The 14,638-nt window shown below is 48.8% G+C and overlaps 1 protein-coding gene and 1 long non-coding RNA gene across 4 annotated transcripts in view; both read left to right on the top strand.

Annotated features, from left to right (window-relative positions):
• KCNE2 (potassium voltage-gated channel subfamily E regulatory subunit 2) overlaps positions 1-14,638 on the top strand; it is a 76,132-nt gene that overhangs the window by 45,346 nt on the left and 16,148 nt on the right. The window lies entirely within an intron of this gene.
• Positions 1,585-7,064, top strand: LOC122230474. Of its 2 annotated transcripts, XR_006207446.1 has the most exons (4): positions 1,585-1,755; positions 1,904-1,994; positions 5,765-5,891; positions 6,849-7,064. It is a non-coding gene; the product is annotated as an uncharacterized LOC122230474 (long non-coding RNA). The 2 variants fall into 2 exon arrangements; XR_006207445.1 differs by having other exon boundaries at positions 1,585-1,994.

Genomic DNA, 14,638 nt, shown 5'->3' with positions numbered 1-14,638 from the left:
CCTTCCATTGTCCAATGACCAGAACCAGCTGAAACACCCAATTTTGCAAAGCATTAAGCTCCAGTCTTTTCCCTCATTATCTCTTCCAATTATCACGTCTTCACATCTTTTTCTTATTGAGGTGTGTGAGGCCCACATGAATTCTGAGAATTCTTATATTAAATTCCATTCTTCGGGCATACAGATCTCTTCCTCTTAGGGTGTTTTGTCCCACTGTACTTTGACATGGATTCCAAAGTCTGCATCCTACCGAAGACAGACTATTGTAATTATTATTTTGAAACGGACACATTTCTCAGCTCTTGGATCTGGGCCTGAAGATAAACACGGGTACTCAGGGGCCTTGAAACCCACACTCTCAGCGTGCTGATCCTTGCAGGCCTGTCAGATCAGTGCCAGACTAAACATAAAGCTGGCGCTCCCTCCCCAGGCCAACACTTTGGGGCTTTTGTCAACTGGGCAGGAGTGCAAATCCTTGAAGATTCTCTCCATGGAAAGCTTATTGCTTTATGTCCTTTGGCTCGGACCTTGGCTGGGGTTGGCCACGTGGCCTTGAGCTGCCCTGGGATGCCTTGACATTTCCTCATTTGGGCCTCTGGGGTCTTTGCCCTAAGATGCATAGCTCAGGGGGCGGGAAGAGGAATGACCGTGCTCTTGTTTCTTGGCCTCTGGAATTGAGAAGAAGCTTTAGGGTAAGGAAGGGTCCCAAGCTCCAGGCCGTGCCCAGTTCCTGACCAGACAGGTGGAAGGGGAATCAGAGAGGTAGGTTGTGGAGGGGTGATGGCAAACAAGCGGGGAGTGTGAGTTTACTGCCTTGTGCTAAAGGTGCATCTGATGTTACTTGGGAGTCACTGAGCACCTGGGAAGCTGCACCCCTTTACGTAGTCTGGGACCTCCAGATAGGCAAACTCATCAGCTCCGCAGACACATTGGTGATTGGAAACCCGACTGTGTCCGATATGGTGATATTCCTGCCTCACTGAGTATCATTTAAAACCCTCCTGAGCTGCCCCTGGCAGATCCTGGCGGTGCAGGTCAGTGCCCTGGGTGGTGGTCCTCCACGGTTCCTCTGATAGAGACTACCTCTCTAGTCCTCCCTGATGCTCCTCCTGCTGACTTCCCTTAAAGTTCCTATATCCCCATCTCACTCTCCTGACCAGAGAAGACGTGGGGAGAACCTTCCTCTTCAGGGAGGTTCTCCCCTCTTGAGTTCTTAATCTCCTCTCTTGCCCCCCCCCCCCGGGTGACAACTGCTTCCCGGTGGCCTGTCTCTGGGGACTGTTTTCCATTGCCTTTCGAATATAGAATGTGTTCCTGAAATAAGGGAATCCCAACACACATTGTGACTGGGATGATGTGGAAGGCAGGTGCAAGGAGAAAGGAAAGGAGCTGGGATGGGTGGGGGAAGGCCAAGTCACCCATCTTGTCTCAGAAGAACCTCTGCTAGGTTCCATGCCATCCTGAGGTTGTCATGGAAACCACAGGGCTATAGAGTCAGACCATCTTCCTTTGGTGGCGGGGGGTGGCGGTCCCAGTCAGGCTGATGGGGGAAATGTGCGTGATGTTTTGTGATGTCACCATTCACCCAGACAACAGCCAAGAGCAAAGGCCCAGAGGCCTCACCTTACGCTCCAAGCACAGGAACCATGCTCATTTACCTTTGCATGTCAATGTCAAGCACAGTTTCAGTCTCAAAGTAAAGACCCAAGAAGTGCTTGATGGTCTGAAGGAGCTCGGGCTGCCCAGGACCCAGATGTGAGAGGCAGAACCAGAGAAACAAGACAATAAGGCACTGGGTCCAGGGTCATGCCTGTCTTTAGACATTGGGTCAAGAGGGCCCCCTAGAAAAATGAGAATCAGTAGAATCCCATTCATATATTTTTCTTTGTCAATTTTGAAATAGGGAGTACTCATATTTACTAGTGAAACACCATGAAGATGTAGAAAGAAACAGCTCTACCTCCCTTCGTAACCCTTCCTCCTCTCTCATCTTGGTAAGCAGTTTTCTTTGCTCTTGGAATTCTAAGATTTCACCAAGTTACATCTAGGTGTGTGTCTTTACAAAAAAAAAAATAACCCTGTCTGGGACTTGGCCCTTTCCATCTACAGCCTTAAATCTTGTATCAGACCCTGGAGATTTTCTTCTGTTATATGCTTAAATATTACTTCTCCTCCATCTGTTCTTCTCTTTCCCCCTCCATCTCTCCTTCTGACACTCCTCTTATCTGAACGTCCTATCTCCTGTTTTGTCCCTCTAAATCCCTTGCTATTTCCTCCTGTTTTCCAAATCTTTGTGTTTTCATATTATGAGCTCCTTCTTCCACTCGGTCCCGTGGACCTTGAGCTCACTGATAAGCAGTGATTGTCCTCCTTTCAGTTATTTCCCACGTTTTAAAAATAAAACATAGGGGCTCCTGGATGGCTCAGTCAGTTGTGTGTCTGACTTTGGCTCGGGTCATGATCTCGCAGTTCGTGAGTTCGAGCTCCGTGTTGGGCTCTGTGCTGACAGCTCAGAGCCTGGAGCCTGCTTCAGATTCTCTGTCTCCCCCTCTCTCAGCCCTTCCTCTGCTTTCTCTCTCTCTCTCTCTCTCTCTCTCTCTCTCTCTCTCAAAAACAAATAAACTTAAAAATTTTTTTTAATAAAAATAATTTTCTTTTAGTTCCAGGAAGTCCTTTTCTTAGACTCTGTGTCCTCTTGAGAATTCTCACTACCTATTCATTCAAACCCCTTTGGTCTGTCCTGCTCCAACAGGGACCTCTTGGGCTGAAGGCTGCATCTTTCTCCCCCTTATCCCAGATCCTTAAGTGTTCCTGATTTTGTAGTCTACCAGCAGGCAGATCAAGGTGAACACATTTGTCAAGCAGTGGCAAAACCAGCAGGCAATGAAAGGTTCAGCAGTTTCTGCTCTCAGGAGTCAACAGTATACCAACTGGTCAACCATTTCTCTGTAGATCTGAGCAGGGTGTCCTCTCTTTGAGCTCCTGGGATCAAGTTCGCATCTTTTTTTTTTTTTTTTTTTTTAACGTTTATTTATTTTTGAGACAGGGAGAGACAGAGCATGAACGGGGGAGGGTCAGAGAGAGAGGGAGACACAGAATCCGAAACAGGCTCCAGGCTCTGAACTGTCAGCACAGAGCCCGACGCGGGGCTCGAACTCACAGACCGTGAGATCATGACCTGAGCCGAAGTCGGACGCTCAACTGACTGAGCCACCCAGGCGCCCCTCAAGTTCCCATCTTAAAGAAGATGGAGGGTTGGGAATTATGAGCACAGGTGGGAGAATTAGCTTCAAAGAGGAGGGAAATATTCCTTCTTCTGACCTACAAGACTGGCAGAGAAAGAATATGAGTATAGACCCTATACCTTTGTCATTTTGTGGGCACTAAGTTATGGGAGTTCATGGTCAATGATGGAGATGGGCTTGGGTAGCCATTTGAATGCTTCCTCTAATTCAAAAAGAAATAGCCACTGAGCTATTGCCTTCAACCTCCCAAGGCTTCTATTTGTCATGGTCAAGTCAGGCTGTTTGTGGCTTGAGTATCCCTTCCATATCTTACACTGTTAGGTGCTCTGAGGAGTGAAAGAGAGTCAGAAGGTAGAGTTCCCACCCCAACATGCGTCCCTGTCCTTCAAGGACCTATTTGGTTGCCACGTTCTGATGGGCCACCAGGTCTTTGGGTCTTCAGGAGGAGATTCCCAAGGGGGCAGCTCTTCTACACAAACTTGGTGGTGCAGGGTGGCTCGGCAGGAAGGCACGAGGCTATAGCTTTCCTGAGAAGTCCTTGGTTTTCCTGTCTGTGGTGAAGGTAAGACTCAGGAGGAGCCCAGTTCTGGTTGGGGTAAGGTGGGATCCCTGAGAGGAAGGCCCAGGGGAAGTCACAGCCAGACCTCAAAGGGGAGTCCGTGTCACCAGGAGCGGGTACCTCTGATGGAGCCAAGAAGACTGACCACATGACCACAGTCTTTGGCCGCCATTTCCAGTCTGCTGAGGCTCAGCCAGCAGACAAGGGATATGGCCCAGGCGTCCCGAGGAGGCAGAAGTCACCACACCAAGAATGCTGAGATGTCCCCTCTGCCTTGAGGTTATAAAACCGCCACCACATCATACTCTCAGAGACCATGACCACCTTGGGGTCAGGGAAGAGAAATCACGGAGACTTAGAACTTAGGTTTACTTACTTATTTTCTAAAAAGACTGAGCATAAGTGGGAGGACTTTTTAGATTTAGGATCTAGATAATAAAGCAGATCAGATTAGAGCTTAAGCTTTTCCCTTAACTGGCAGTGAAGATGAAAAGGAAGACAAATAAGTTTTAGACAACATAATGGACTAGTTTTATTCCCCACACATCCAGGTTATATAGGGAATTTGGAAACACACACACACACACACACACACACACACACTCACATACTTTCATGTCTTTTGATTCTTTTTTTCTGACCCCATTGGTTAGATGACCTAAATTTGTAGGAGAAACCACAAAAAGACAAACAACCCCACTAAAAAAATGAGTAAAGGACTTGAATAGACATTTCTCCAAAGAAGATATACAAATGGCCACAAAGCTCATGAAAAGATGCTCAATATCATTAGTTACCAGAGAAATGAAAATCAAACCCACAATGAGAAACCATTTCACACCCACTAGGATGGCCAGATCTTTAAGAAAGGGAAAATAGCAAGTGTTGTTGAGACTATGGTCAAACTAGAACCCACATACACTGCTGATGGGAGAGCCACTGTGGAAAACAGTGTGTAATTTCCCAATACATTAAACATAGAATTACCATCTGACCCAACCCATTCTGCTTCTGGGTGCATGCCCCCCAAAACTGCAAACAGGGTTTCAAACGAACACTTGATCACAAGTACTCATAGCATTTTTCACAATATTTTTCACAACATTTTTCACAATAGCCAAAATTTGAAAGAACCCAAATGCTCATCAAGAGATGACTAGATCAACAAAATATGGTCTATCCATACCATGGAATGTTCTTTAGCCATAAAAAGAATGAAGTACTGATACATGTTACAACATGGATGAACCTAGAAAACATAATGCTAAATGGAAGAAACCAGACAGACATCCACATATTGTATGATTCTGTTTATTTGAAGTGTCCAGAATTGGCAAATCCATAGACCCAGCAAGCAGATTAGTGGTTGTTAGAGGCTGTTAGGGAGGGAGAAAAGCAGAGGGGCTGCTCAGTGGGTACAGGGCTTCCATTTGGGGTTATGGAAAGTTCTGGAACTGGATCATGGTGATGATTGCACATTATAAAGATACTTAATGCCACTGAATTGACAACACTTCAAAATAGTAAAATTTGTGTTATGTGTATTTTACCACAACTTTTAAAGATCCTTAGGAGAGGGGCATCTGGATGGCTTCATCAGTTAAGCCTCCAACTTTGGCTCAAGTCATGATCTCACGGTTTGTACGTTTGAGCCCCGCATCGGGCTCTGCGCTGACAATGTGGAGCCTGCCTGGGATTCTCTCTCTCTCTCCCTCTCTCTCTCCGCCCCTCCCCCACTTGTTCTCTCTCTCTCTCTCTCTCTCTCTCTCTCTCTCTCAAAAATAAATAAATAAACTTAAAATAAAATCCATAAGATGAAATGTCTTGGCTGGAATATTTACCCCATATTGATAAAGCTTGTATCCTTTGGATGCTTGCTGCCTGTTAGGGTTTTGTGTGGACCCTCTCGTTGGGTCCTCATAGCAATCCTAGGAGCTGGTGTCATTATTCCCATTTGCAGGGGAAGGACACAAGCTTACAGAGCTAAAGTGACTGACCAAATCCCAAGGAACGTGACTCAGGATCCCAGCGGTGAGGTGAGAAAGAGCGAGGGGCTGTGAAGTTCTCCGATCTCCTGAGGGCATCGGGTAAGAGTTCGGGACGCACACCAACTTTCGATAGTAGAGGAAGATGCTCCCCATATCATCGGGGTGAGGCGCGGGAGGCACTGTTGTAATCACTTAAAGCTTTGGTCTCTGACGAATGGCAAAACAGGGATGGGAAAGGGCATCTAGGAGGAGACACCTTCCCAAAGCCTGCTGGAAGGAAGCCCAAAGTCACAAGGACAATCGTCCATGGAGGAGGAACTGGTGTTCCCTGGATTGTGACTTAGGGGCCTCCTCCATGGAGAATGTGGGCCCGACTCGAGAGATGCCACTTTTTCAGGGTTTCCCCAGCCCTGGAGGCTGGAGTCCTCTCTCACCAGTGCTACACATCAGTTCCTACAAAAAAGGGCCCAAGAAGGCCTGCTGAAAAAGAGCAGTGGGGTGACACATGGCGGGGAGGGGGGGGCACCGTGCATGAGCAGCTGTCTCCTAAAGGACTTTAGGATGACGGCCAGCTCTGTCCCTGCTACAAACTGGTGGCAAAAAGTCCAGTCGAAGGACAAGCTTCAAGTGTGGGTGTGATGAGCAGAAAGGGTGTGCTCTTGGCATTGGCTACCCCACCGCTGGGCCGCCGTGCCTGGGTCCCCAGTGAAATCCCATACAGTGTTCCCCTCCCCGAGGATCACCGGTCAGAGCCAGCTCTTTGGAGAGCGGTGATAAGGATTCTCTGTTTGGGCAGTAATTGGCATCAAAGCCACAGTCTGTCATAGGACATCGCTTGACTCCTGTCCTTGCGAAAAAAACTTTCTGATGAGATTATCGCTTGGGCTTCTTCTGAGTTACTAAAATAGAAGTGGCAAATACTTTCAATCGCTCATGCCAACCCCTATTAATTGTAATGGCTTCCCGGGGTGAAGTGTGGAGAAGGATTCTGAGCTCACGTCTAAGACTCAGGAGAAAAGATAACCACTCTTGATTAGTGATGTCTGCAATGGGCAGATAACAGGTACAGGAGTGGAGGTGGCTGGTTCCTATACTGTGGGCATCGCTGCTCTTGAATGATGACGGCTCGGCCGTGGGCTGGGCTGAACACCCTCGCTGTCATCGGGATTCACGGAAAGAAGTCCAAGGGCATTCATGCCCTAGAAAATCTCCAGAGATGATGATCACTCTCTTCCATCCTGGGGGTGGAAAATAAACCTCCCGGAAAGACTCCTTTCTTCTCCATTATTTTGCGCTCCCGAGAAGGGCAGCGGGTCAAGGGCTATTTCCTCCGCTTCCCCCAAGGAGCGAACTGATTGTTGGCCAGAGGGGCCTCTTTCTCCAAGGCTGTTCTGGAACTCTTATTTGCCCAGGGCAGCTGCAGCCACACAGTTTGTTTCTCGTCATGGAAAGCTGAAGCTTCTCAGAGCCCAAGCTAAATACTGGCTGCGGCAGAACATCCAGTTTTTTTCATGAGCCCCCGGTGAATTGAAACCCAGAAGCCAGAGGCACACCTGCCAATTATTACAGTTAATTCTGTGCAGGCTTGACTCAGGAACCAAGACAGAGAGTTCTGTTTGCTGCTGGGGGTGCGCGGGGCGGGCGGGAGCGGCCGTGGCCGTGGGCTGTGAATACCCCCTGTGTGTGCCCAAGCTGGTCCTGGCAGCCACGGTGGCCTCCCTCGCACCGGGAGTCTGGCATCCAAGTGGGACTTCAGTGGGGCCTCCTCCCCTTGACTCTGCATCTGCAATCAGAGATGGTAACTGTCAAGAACTTTTCTTCCTCCTGCTGTATGCCCCAGCCACCCACCTTCCCCTTAAGAACTCGGCGAAGAACACTTCTGTTTATTTTTTTCCGACGAGAAGGAGAAAGAGACACTCAGCTTGAAACCGTGGGGTTTTTCTGTTGCCTTTTCTCCCCTGACGCGTTGCCTCCTAAGATCCTGTCGATCTGGCCAGAGAACAGTCCACCCTTTGTGCCCTAGAAGCTCCTTGGGTGGTGGGCCACCGGTCAAGTTCTAGCTTGGTCTTGCCTGCCTCGGGGTGGGGGGGGGGTGGGGGCTTGATTCTGACTGCTCAAGGCTCTCCTAAATTTCCCCAGGCCTCCTTTGTCTGATCAACTGATTCGTCCGTTCATTGGTTCATTGGTTTCTAGTGAGGCAGGTAACTGGGCTGGGCGTTGGGAAGACCGTGGAGAAGAAGCCAGATTTACTGTTCTCCAGGGTCGAGCGAGAAAGTAGACGGTAAGTTATAATTACACGGTAATTGAGTACTGTCATAGTAATGCTAGGAGGGGGTACACAGGGAGCTGTGGCCAGAGTCCTAGGGATAGAATCCAGCGCTGTTCCTCAAGAGGGGGGTGAGTGCACGTAAGACATTATAGCAGCACCTGGTGTGTGGTGCAAACATATCAGAAAGGGACTTAATCTAGACTGGGGGAAGGTGCCATCAAGGACATTGTCCCCAACTTCCTTGGCATCTGAGGCGAGACCAGAAGGGCGAGTGGGAGGAGTCAGAGGGTAGATCTAGGCAAGCGGGACCGCAGGTCTCAGGAGAAGAAAGAGCGTGTAAAGGGCGCCGGGCTCCTTCCAAAGCTGAGAAGACTAGAGAGGCTGGAGCAGGAAGAGCCGCGGGGAGCCCGGCTCGGGTGACCACATGCAGCCCGGAAGCCACGTGGACGGGAGCCTCCTTCTTTGGGGCTCAGGGAGTCCGTGGGGGTGATTAGCAGCAGGCGTGGCACCCCCATTCCTGCTCTCGTCCCATGGCCCTGGATGTTGTCTTCCTGTTCCTCAGAAAGACCAGTCATTGGCCAACTTGATGGCCCACGTTGGACACTATGCTGGGGCCAAGATGGTGATAAGCGGCGGGTGGACCCAGCGGTGGGTGACCTCAGTGTCCAGAGGAGGGAGCCGTCACCTCTTCCAGCTAGGCAGGGGCCCCAGGGGCACGTCTGGAGGGGACACTTGCATTGCTTCTAGAACAACAAGCCTGCCAGTCGTAAAAAGTGGGGGGCAGAGCGGCGAAGGGCGTGGTCAGCGGAGGGAATGTTTCACCGAGCTGCACGTCCACTGACCCTACAACATTCAGGCCTCTTTAGTGATCCGGGCACTGGAACCGCATGTCGGTATGAAACCTCTCCTGGTGGTGCAGGAGCGGGGGCTTCATTCCAAACACTGTGCTGGAAAAGGACGTAGCCGGGAGGGGGCAGGGTTGGGCTGGTCCCTCTCGGATGAAAACCTCCATCCTCTGTGACTGGCAGCGACAAAGGATGCTGGGTCATGACTTCTCTGGCTCTCCCATGCAACTTAGATGTGCCCTCCCGGGGAGATTTCTCCACCAGAAAACTGATCTACTAAACCTCATACCTGCCGGGGTCCAAGGGGCCCCTGTGCCCCGTGCTCCCCTCTGGCCTTGGCTGCAGCAAATGTCGCTTCACCGTGGCCCAGCTCCCCGAGCCACCTTAATCACACGGTATAAGCATCTATTTTAGTTACATAAACAGAGTTGTCTACATTTGGATCCCGGGGCTGGCTGCAGGAATTTGTAAACAGCATGGTGTACGCGTCTCGAAGCAACTTGCCAGGACGCAGTCTTTCCCACTGCCTGTTGTCCAGTTTTCCCTTTTATAGAGAGTCTGGCTGGGAAAGAGAGACAGAACTTATTTGGGAATAGAGGACAATCTCTCCGGCAAATTCCTTTCTCCCACTCTTTCAACCACTACCTCCTTTTCTGAAATTTTGAGGTCTGGTGCAAAATTAAGACTGCTCTTGAGTTCTGGGTTCCTCCTCAATGCTAGCTTCTCAAAAATATAAATGTAAACTCCACGGAAAACAAACTTGGGGAGAGTTTACTCCCAGAAGGGTAACCAGGAATTTTGAATAAGAGGCAGGTTCTAAAAACGACTGGACACTGCTGTCCCTATCATAGCCAAGACCCCGTATGACATCGTGACGTCCCTCTTCAGCTCCAAGCAGGGGCTCCCCTCTTCAGCTCCAAGCAGGGGCTCGTCAGGTTCCAAACTAATGACATTCTTGGAACCGCAAAGAAGCGGTAGCCTCGAGGGGGAGAGGGGCATTCCTTTTTTTTTTTTTTCCAATTTTCATTTAATAACGATTAATGAAGCATCTGTTTGGATTAGATGCTACATCCGGCACGGGGAGCCTTAGAAGGTACACGACACAAACCCTTGGCATCAAAACCCAGCAAAGGTGGAATGTCAGGACTCGTTTTGATAGACCTGGGATGGCAGAGGGAGTTGAGGTTGACTTAGTACGCATCTGCTGAATGAATGAATGAGTGAATGAATGAATGATAGGTCTGTGCTGGAGAAGGAAGCCCTCTACAGTGACTGAAGTCAAATCTTCATCTGAAACTCCACGCAAGGTAACTTTTGCTCAAACTTAAAGCTAGGGTCACAAACTGTCCCGCCTTGCCTGGGATCGAGGCGATTCCCAGGATGCAGAATGCAAAAGAATTCCCAGACAAACTCGGTACAAGTTGGGCCGCTGGTTGTAACTTCAGAGAAAAGAGAACTAGGTGGTAACCACAACCACAGATCTGTTTTAACTTCATCTCCGCAGAGAACTGCAAAGCAAATTCATGGCTTCTTATCATGCAAAATGCAGGAAGGGTCTGGAACAGTTATCTGCTTCTCAAGAACATCCATATATGGAAAAGTTGAAGTTAGAGTACCCCGCAATTTTAAACAGTTGATGTTCAGTGAAAAGGTTCTATACTCTACCTAGATGTCGCATTTCTTTGCTTTTTGCTGTCAAGGGCAACCCTTTTAGAAACGCGAGCAGATGTTAATATTTAATGATTTGATTTCTAAGAAAGCAAGGGATGTCTGCTATTTAAAAAGAAAAAAAGAGTTTAATGTGCCAGCAATGCTATAGTTGAGCCGGAGGCATGCACGGTGATAGGATAGTATGAGAATCAGCGGAGAAAGCTTCTGTGAAAAGTCTGGCTGGTCCGCGCCGCGGGAAAAGCTCAGCGTTGGCGCCACCTGGTGTCCGCTTTGCGAGTTTTAGGTATAAAACCCCGGGAGAGGCACACTGCTCGTTTTAATGCTCAGAAAATGACAGGAAGGGCCGCTGTGGTCACCCCAAACAGTCTTGTATGTATGTTGTACCAGGCGCAGCTGTGTAAAACAACGACCTATACCTTGGTCCTTTATTCTAAAGCCTTTGAGTCCGAGATCATGACTTTCCCAGCCATTTTTCCTTATCTGTCGGATGGGGCTCACTGTTAGCAGCCTTGCAGATTGGGGTAAAGACCAGAGGCATGGGACACAGAGTGCCTCGCACACGGCCTGGCACGCAGTACGTTCTCAATAAATGCATAGCTCAGCCAGCAGCAATGGGTGTCGACATGATTGCTGGGCAGGAGGCCGGGTGAGCCTGGGAAAGTTGGCCAGGGGCTGTGACTTCAGATTGTATTTGAACTTTGGTGCTGGTAGCAATTTCCTGAGAGAGGACAGTGCATTAAGTGCAGTGTGTGAATCGGACAATGCAGCTGGAGCGTGGTTTCTTCAATGGCAGCAAAGCACGAGGTCAAATTTCCCGGGCAAGACGTGCCCCCGAGGCTTGCATAAGGCTCTTAGGTCCTGCCCCACCTTTGACAAGTTTCCAGAGATGTCACAGAGCAGAGACAGCTCTGCCTGCCACTGGGAAACAGGGCAGGTAGTGACAATAACGGAAGGATTGGACTAAGGGGGAAGGGATGGTCAGGTCCCTCCTCAGCATCTGGTTCCTTCCTGTGGAGAATCAATGGGCTGGACTGCATCATCTTTAAAGCCTCGTATAGCACAAATCTTCTAGAGTCCTAGGGGTTCCCACCCGTGAATCCAAAACACGGAGGTTTGCTGGCTGGCGAGGAGACGGAGCACCTAGAATTTCCGCGCGTTGCAGGTCGGCACGTAAAACGGCACAGCCTCCCCGGAAACTAATTTGGCAGTTTCTTATCAAACTAAACACACATCTGTGACCTGACCCAGCAAGTGCACTCTTGAATGCCTACCCCAGAGAAATGAACATGTAACATTCACACCCAAATCTGTATGTCGATGTTCATAACAGCTCTGTTCACAATTGCAAGAAACTGAGAACAACTCAAATACCCTTCAGCAGATGAGTGGTTGAACATCTGTTTACTGGAGTATTATTCAGCAGCTAACACTGACATACACATGCACGGATCTCACGGCATCATGCTCAGTGGGCAAAGAGCCAGTCTCAAAAGGTTATAAACTGTATAGTCCCAGTGTAGAGCATTCTAGAAGTGACAGATTCATAAAGAAGGCAACCAGGGAATAAGGATAGGAGTAGGGGTGTGAGTAGGTGAGGAGTAGGGGTGTAGGGGGGTGAACGTAAAGGGAGGCATGTAAAAGTTAGTTCCTCGATGGTGATGGGGCAGTTCTCCCCCTCATTGTGGTGCCGGTTCCATGAATCTAGAGGTCAGATGAAGTTGCACCAAATTATACACACGCACAGATGAGTCCAAGTAAAAACAGTGAAATCTGAATTCAGTCTGTGGGCTAGATAACAGCACCATATCAGTGTCAGTTTCCTGTTTTGTTTTGTTGGTTTTTTTTTTTTTAATATTTATTTTTGAGAGAGAGAGAGAACCCAGGCAGGGAAGGGGCAGAGAGAGAGAGGGAGACAGAGAATCCCAGGCAGGCTCCGGGCTGTCAGCACAGAGACCAACGCGAGACCCCAGTTCACAAACCGTGAGATCGTCACCCGAGCCGAAGTCAGACGCTCAATCTACTGAGGCACCCAGGCGCCCCAGGTTTCCTGGTTTTGATAATATATTATAGTCATGCACGATGTCACCACTGGAGGAAGCTGGGTGAAGGGTACGTGGGACTCAACATTTTTGCAACTTCCTCTGAGTCTATCCTGATTTCGAAATAAAAATTAAAAAGAAATACATAGACTGGTTGCATGTAAGCGAGGAATTGCTAAATTCCACTGCCGACACCATCATTACACTATGTGTTAACGAACTTGAATTTAAATCAAATCAAATAAAAAAGAATGGTTGTATCCACCACCCTCTAAAATAAAAATCAAGGGGCCCCTGGGTGGCTCAGTCGGTTAAGCATCCGACTTCAGCCCGGGTCACGATCTCGCGGTCCGTGAGTTCGAGCCCCGCGTCGGGCTCTGGGCTGATGGCTCAGAGCCCGGAGCCTGCTTCCGATTCTGTCTCCCTCTCTCTCTGCCCCTCCCCCGTTCATGCTCTGTCTCTCTCTGTCTCAAAAATAATAAATAAACGTTAAAAAAATTAAAAATAAAATAAAATAAAATAAAAATCAAAAAAGAAATAAACCCAGAGCCTTGCCAAGGGCTCTTGGCAGTTAGGGCCGGCAGGGAAGAGGGCTCCTCCCACCCAGGCTGTTTTTATCAGCTGCACACAACTGAACACCTTTGGACTTAGTGGCTTTATGAGTCACGTACGCTTGAATAGTGCTGTGGGGACACAGTGTGGCTGTTTTGAACACCGCAGCCTCTGGTTTACATTTTGTTTCTCTAGCCCTAGCAGAGGGGAACCGATTATAAACACCCTGTCTATCAAGCTTGAAAGACCGTAAAATAGAAAGCGGTCATCAGGGGGGCGCCTGGGTGGCTCAGTCGGTTAAGTGTCCGACTTCGGCTCAGGTCATGATCTCACGGTCCAGGAGTTCGAGCCCCGCGCTGGGCTCTGTGCTGACGGCTCAGAGCCTGGAGCCTGTTTCGGATTCTGTGCCTCCTCTCTGTGCCTCGTTCATGCTCTGTCTCTCTCTCTGTCTCAAAAATAAATAAAAACGTTAAAAAAAAAAGTTAGAAAGTCATCAGGAATTCTCCAGAGCTGGACAGCAGGTGCCCCTGAGCCCTCCCTTTCCTGGATGCGTGGTAAAGCTGTGCTTTCTGCTTGAGGTTGCTAACCAGAAGCAGAAACTTCCATTTTTAATTTTATTCTGTTGTGGGAAGAACATTTTGCATGAGATCTACCCTATCACTGATCTTTAAGTGCACAATACAGCATTGTTGACTCCAGGTACAATGTGAGACAGCAGATCCCTGGACATTTTTCATTTTGCTCGGCTGAAACTTCATGCCTGTCGGGTAGTGACTCCCCATTTCTACCTCCCTCCGGTGCCCGGCAACCACCTTTCCGCTCTCTGATTTTCTGAATTGACTCTTTTAGGCATTTCACAGAAGTGGAAACAGGCAGTGTTTGGTTTTTCTGTGACTGGCTTATTTCACTCAGTGTAATGTCCTCAAGGTTGATTCGTGTTGTCACGTAACAGAGAATTTTCCTCTTCTTTTTTTTTTTTTTAATTTTTTTTTTTTAATGTTTTATTTATTTTTGAGACAGGGAGAGACAGAGCATGAACAGGGGAGGGTCAGAGAGAGGGAGACATAGAATCTGAAACAGGCTCCAGGCTCTGAGCTGTCAGCACAGAGCCCGACGCGGGGCTCGAACTCACGGACCGCGAGATCATGACCTGAGCCGAAGTCGGCCGCCCAACCGACTGAGCCACCCAGGCGCCCCAAGAATTTTCCTCTTCTTAAAGGCTGGCTAATATTCCATTGTGTGTGTGTCGAGCACATTTTCGTCATCCGTCTATCTGTTGATGGACTCCTAGGCTGTTTCTGCATCTTGGCTATTGTAAATAGTGCTGCGATGAACGTGGGGAAGCAGGTATCTCTCTGAGATCCTGATTTCAATCCTTTGGGGTAAGTCTCCAGAACTGGGATTGCTGGATCATATGGCAAGTCTAGTTTTAAATTTTTAGAAGACCGTTAGGTGTAACAACTGTACCAG

The sequence above is a fragment of the Panthera tigris genome, chromosome C2 (assembly GCF_018350195.1).
Source record: "Panthera tigris isolate Pti1 chromosome C2, P.tigris_Pti1_mat1.1, whole genome shotgun sequence".
NCBI classification, from domain to species: Eukaryota; Metazoa; Chordata; class Mammalia; order Carnivora; family Felidae; genus Panthera; species Panthera tigris.
This window is presented reverse-complemented; position numbering and strand designations above follow the sequence as displayed.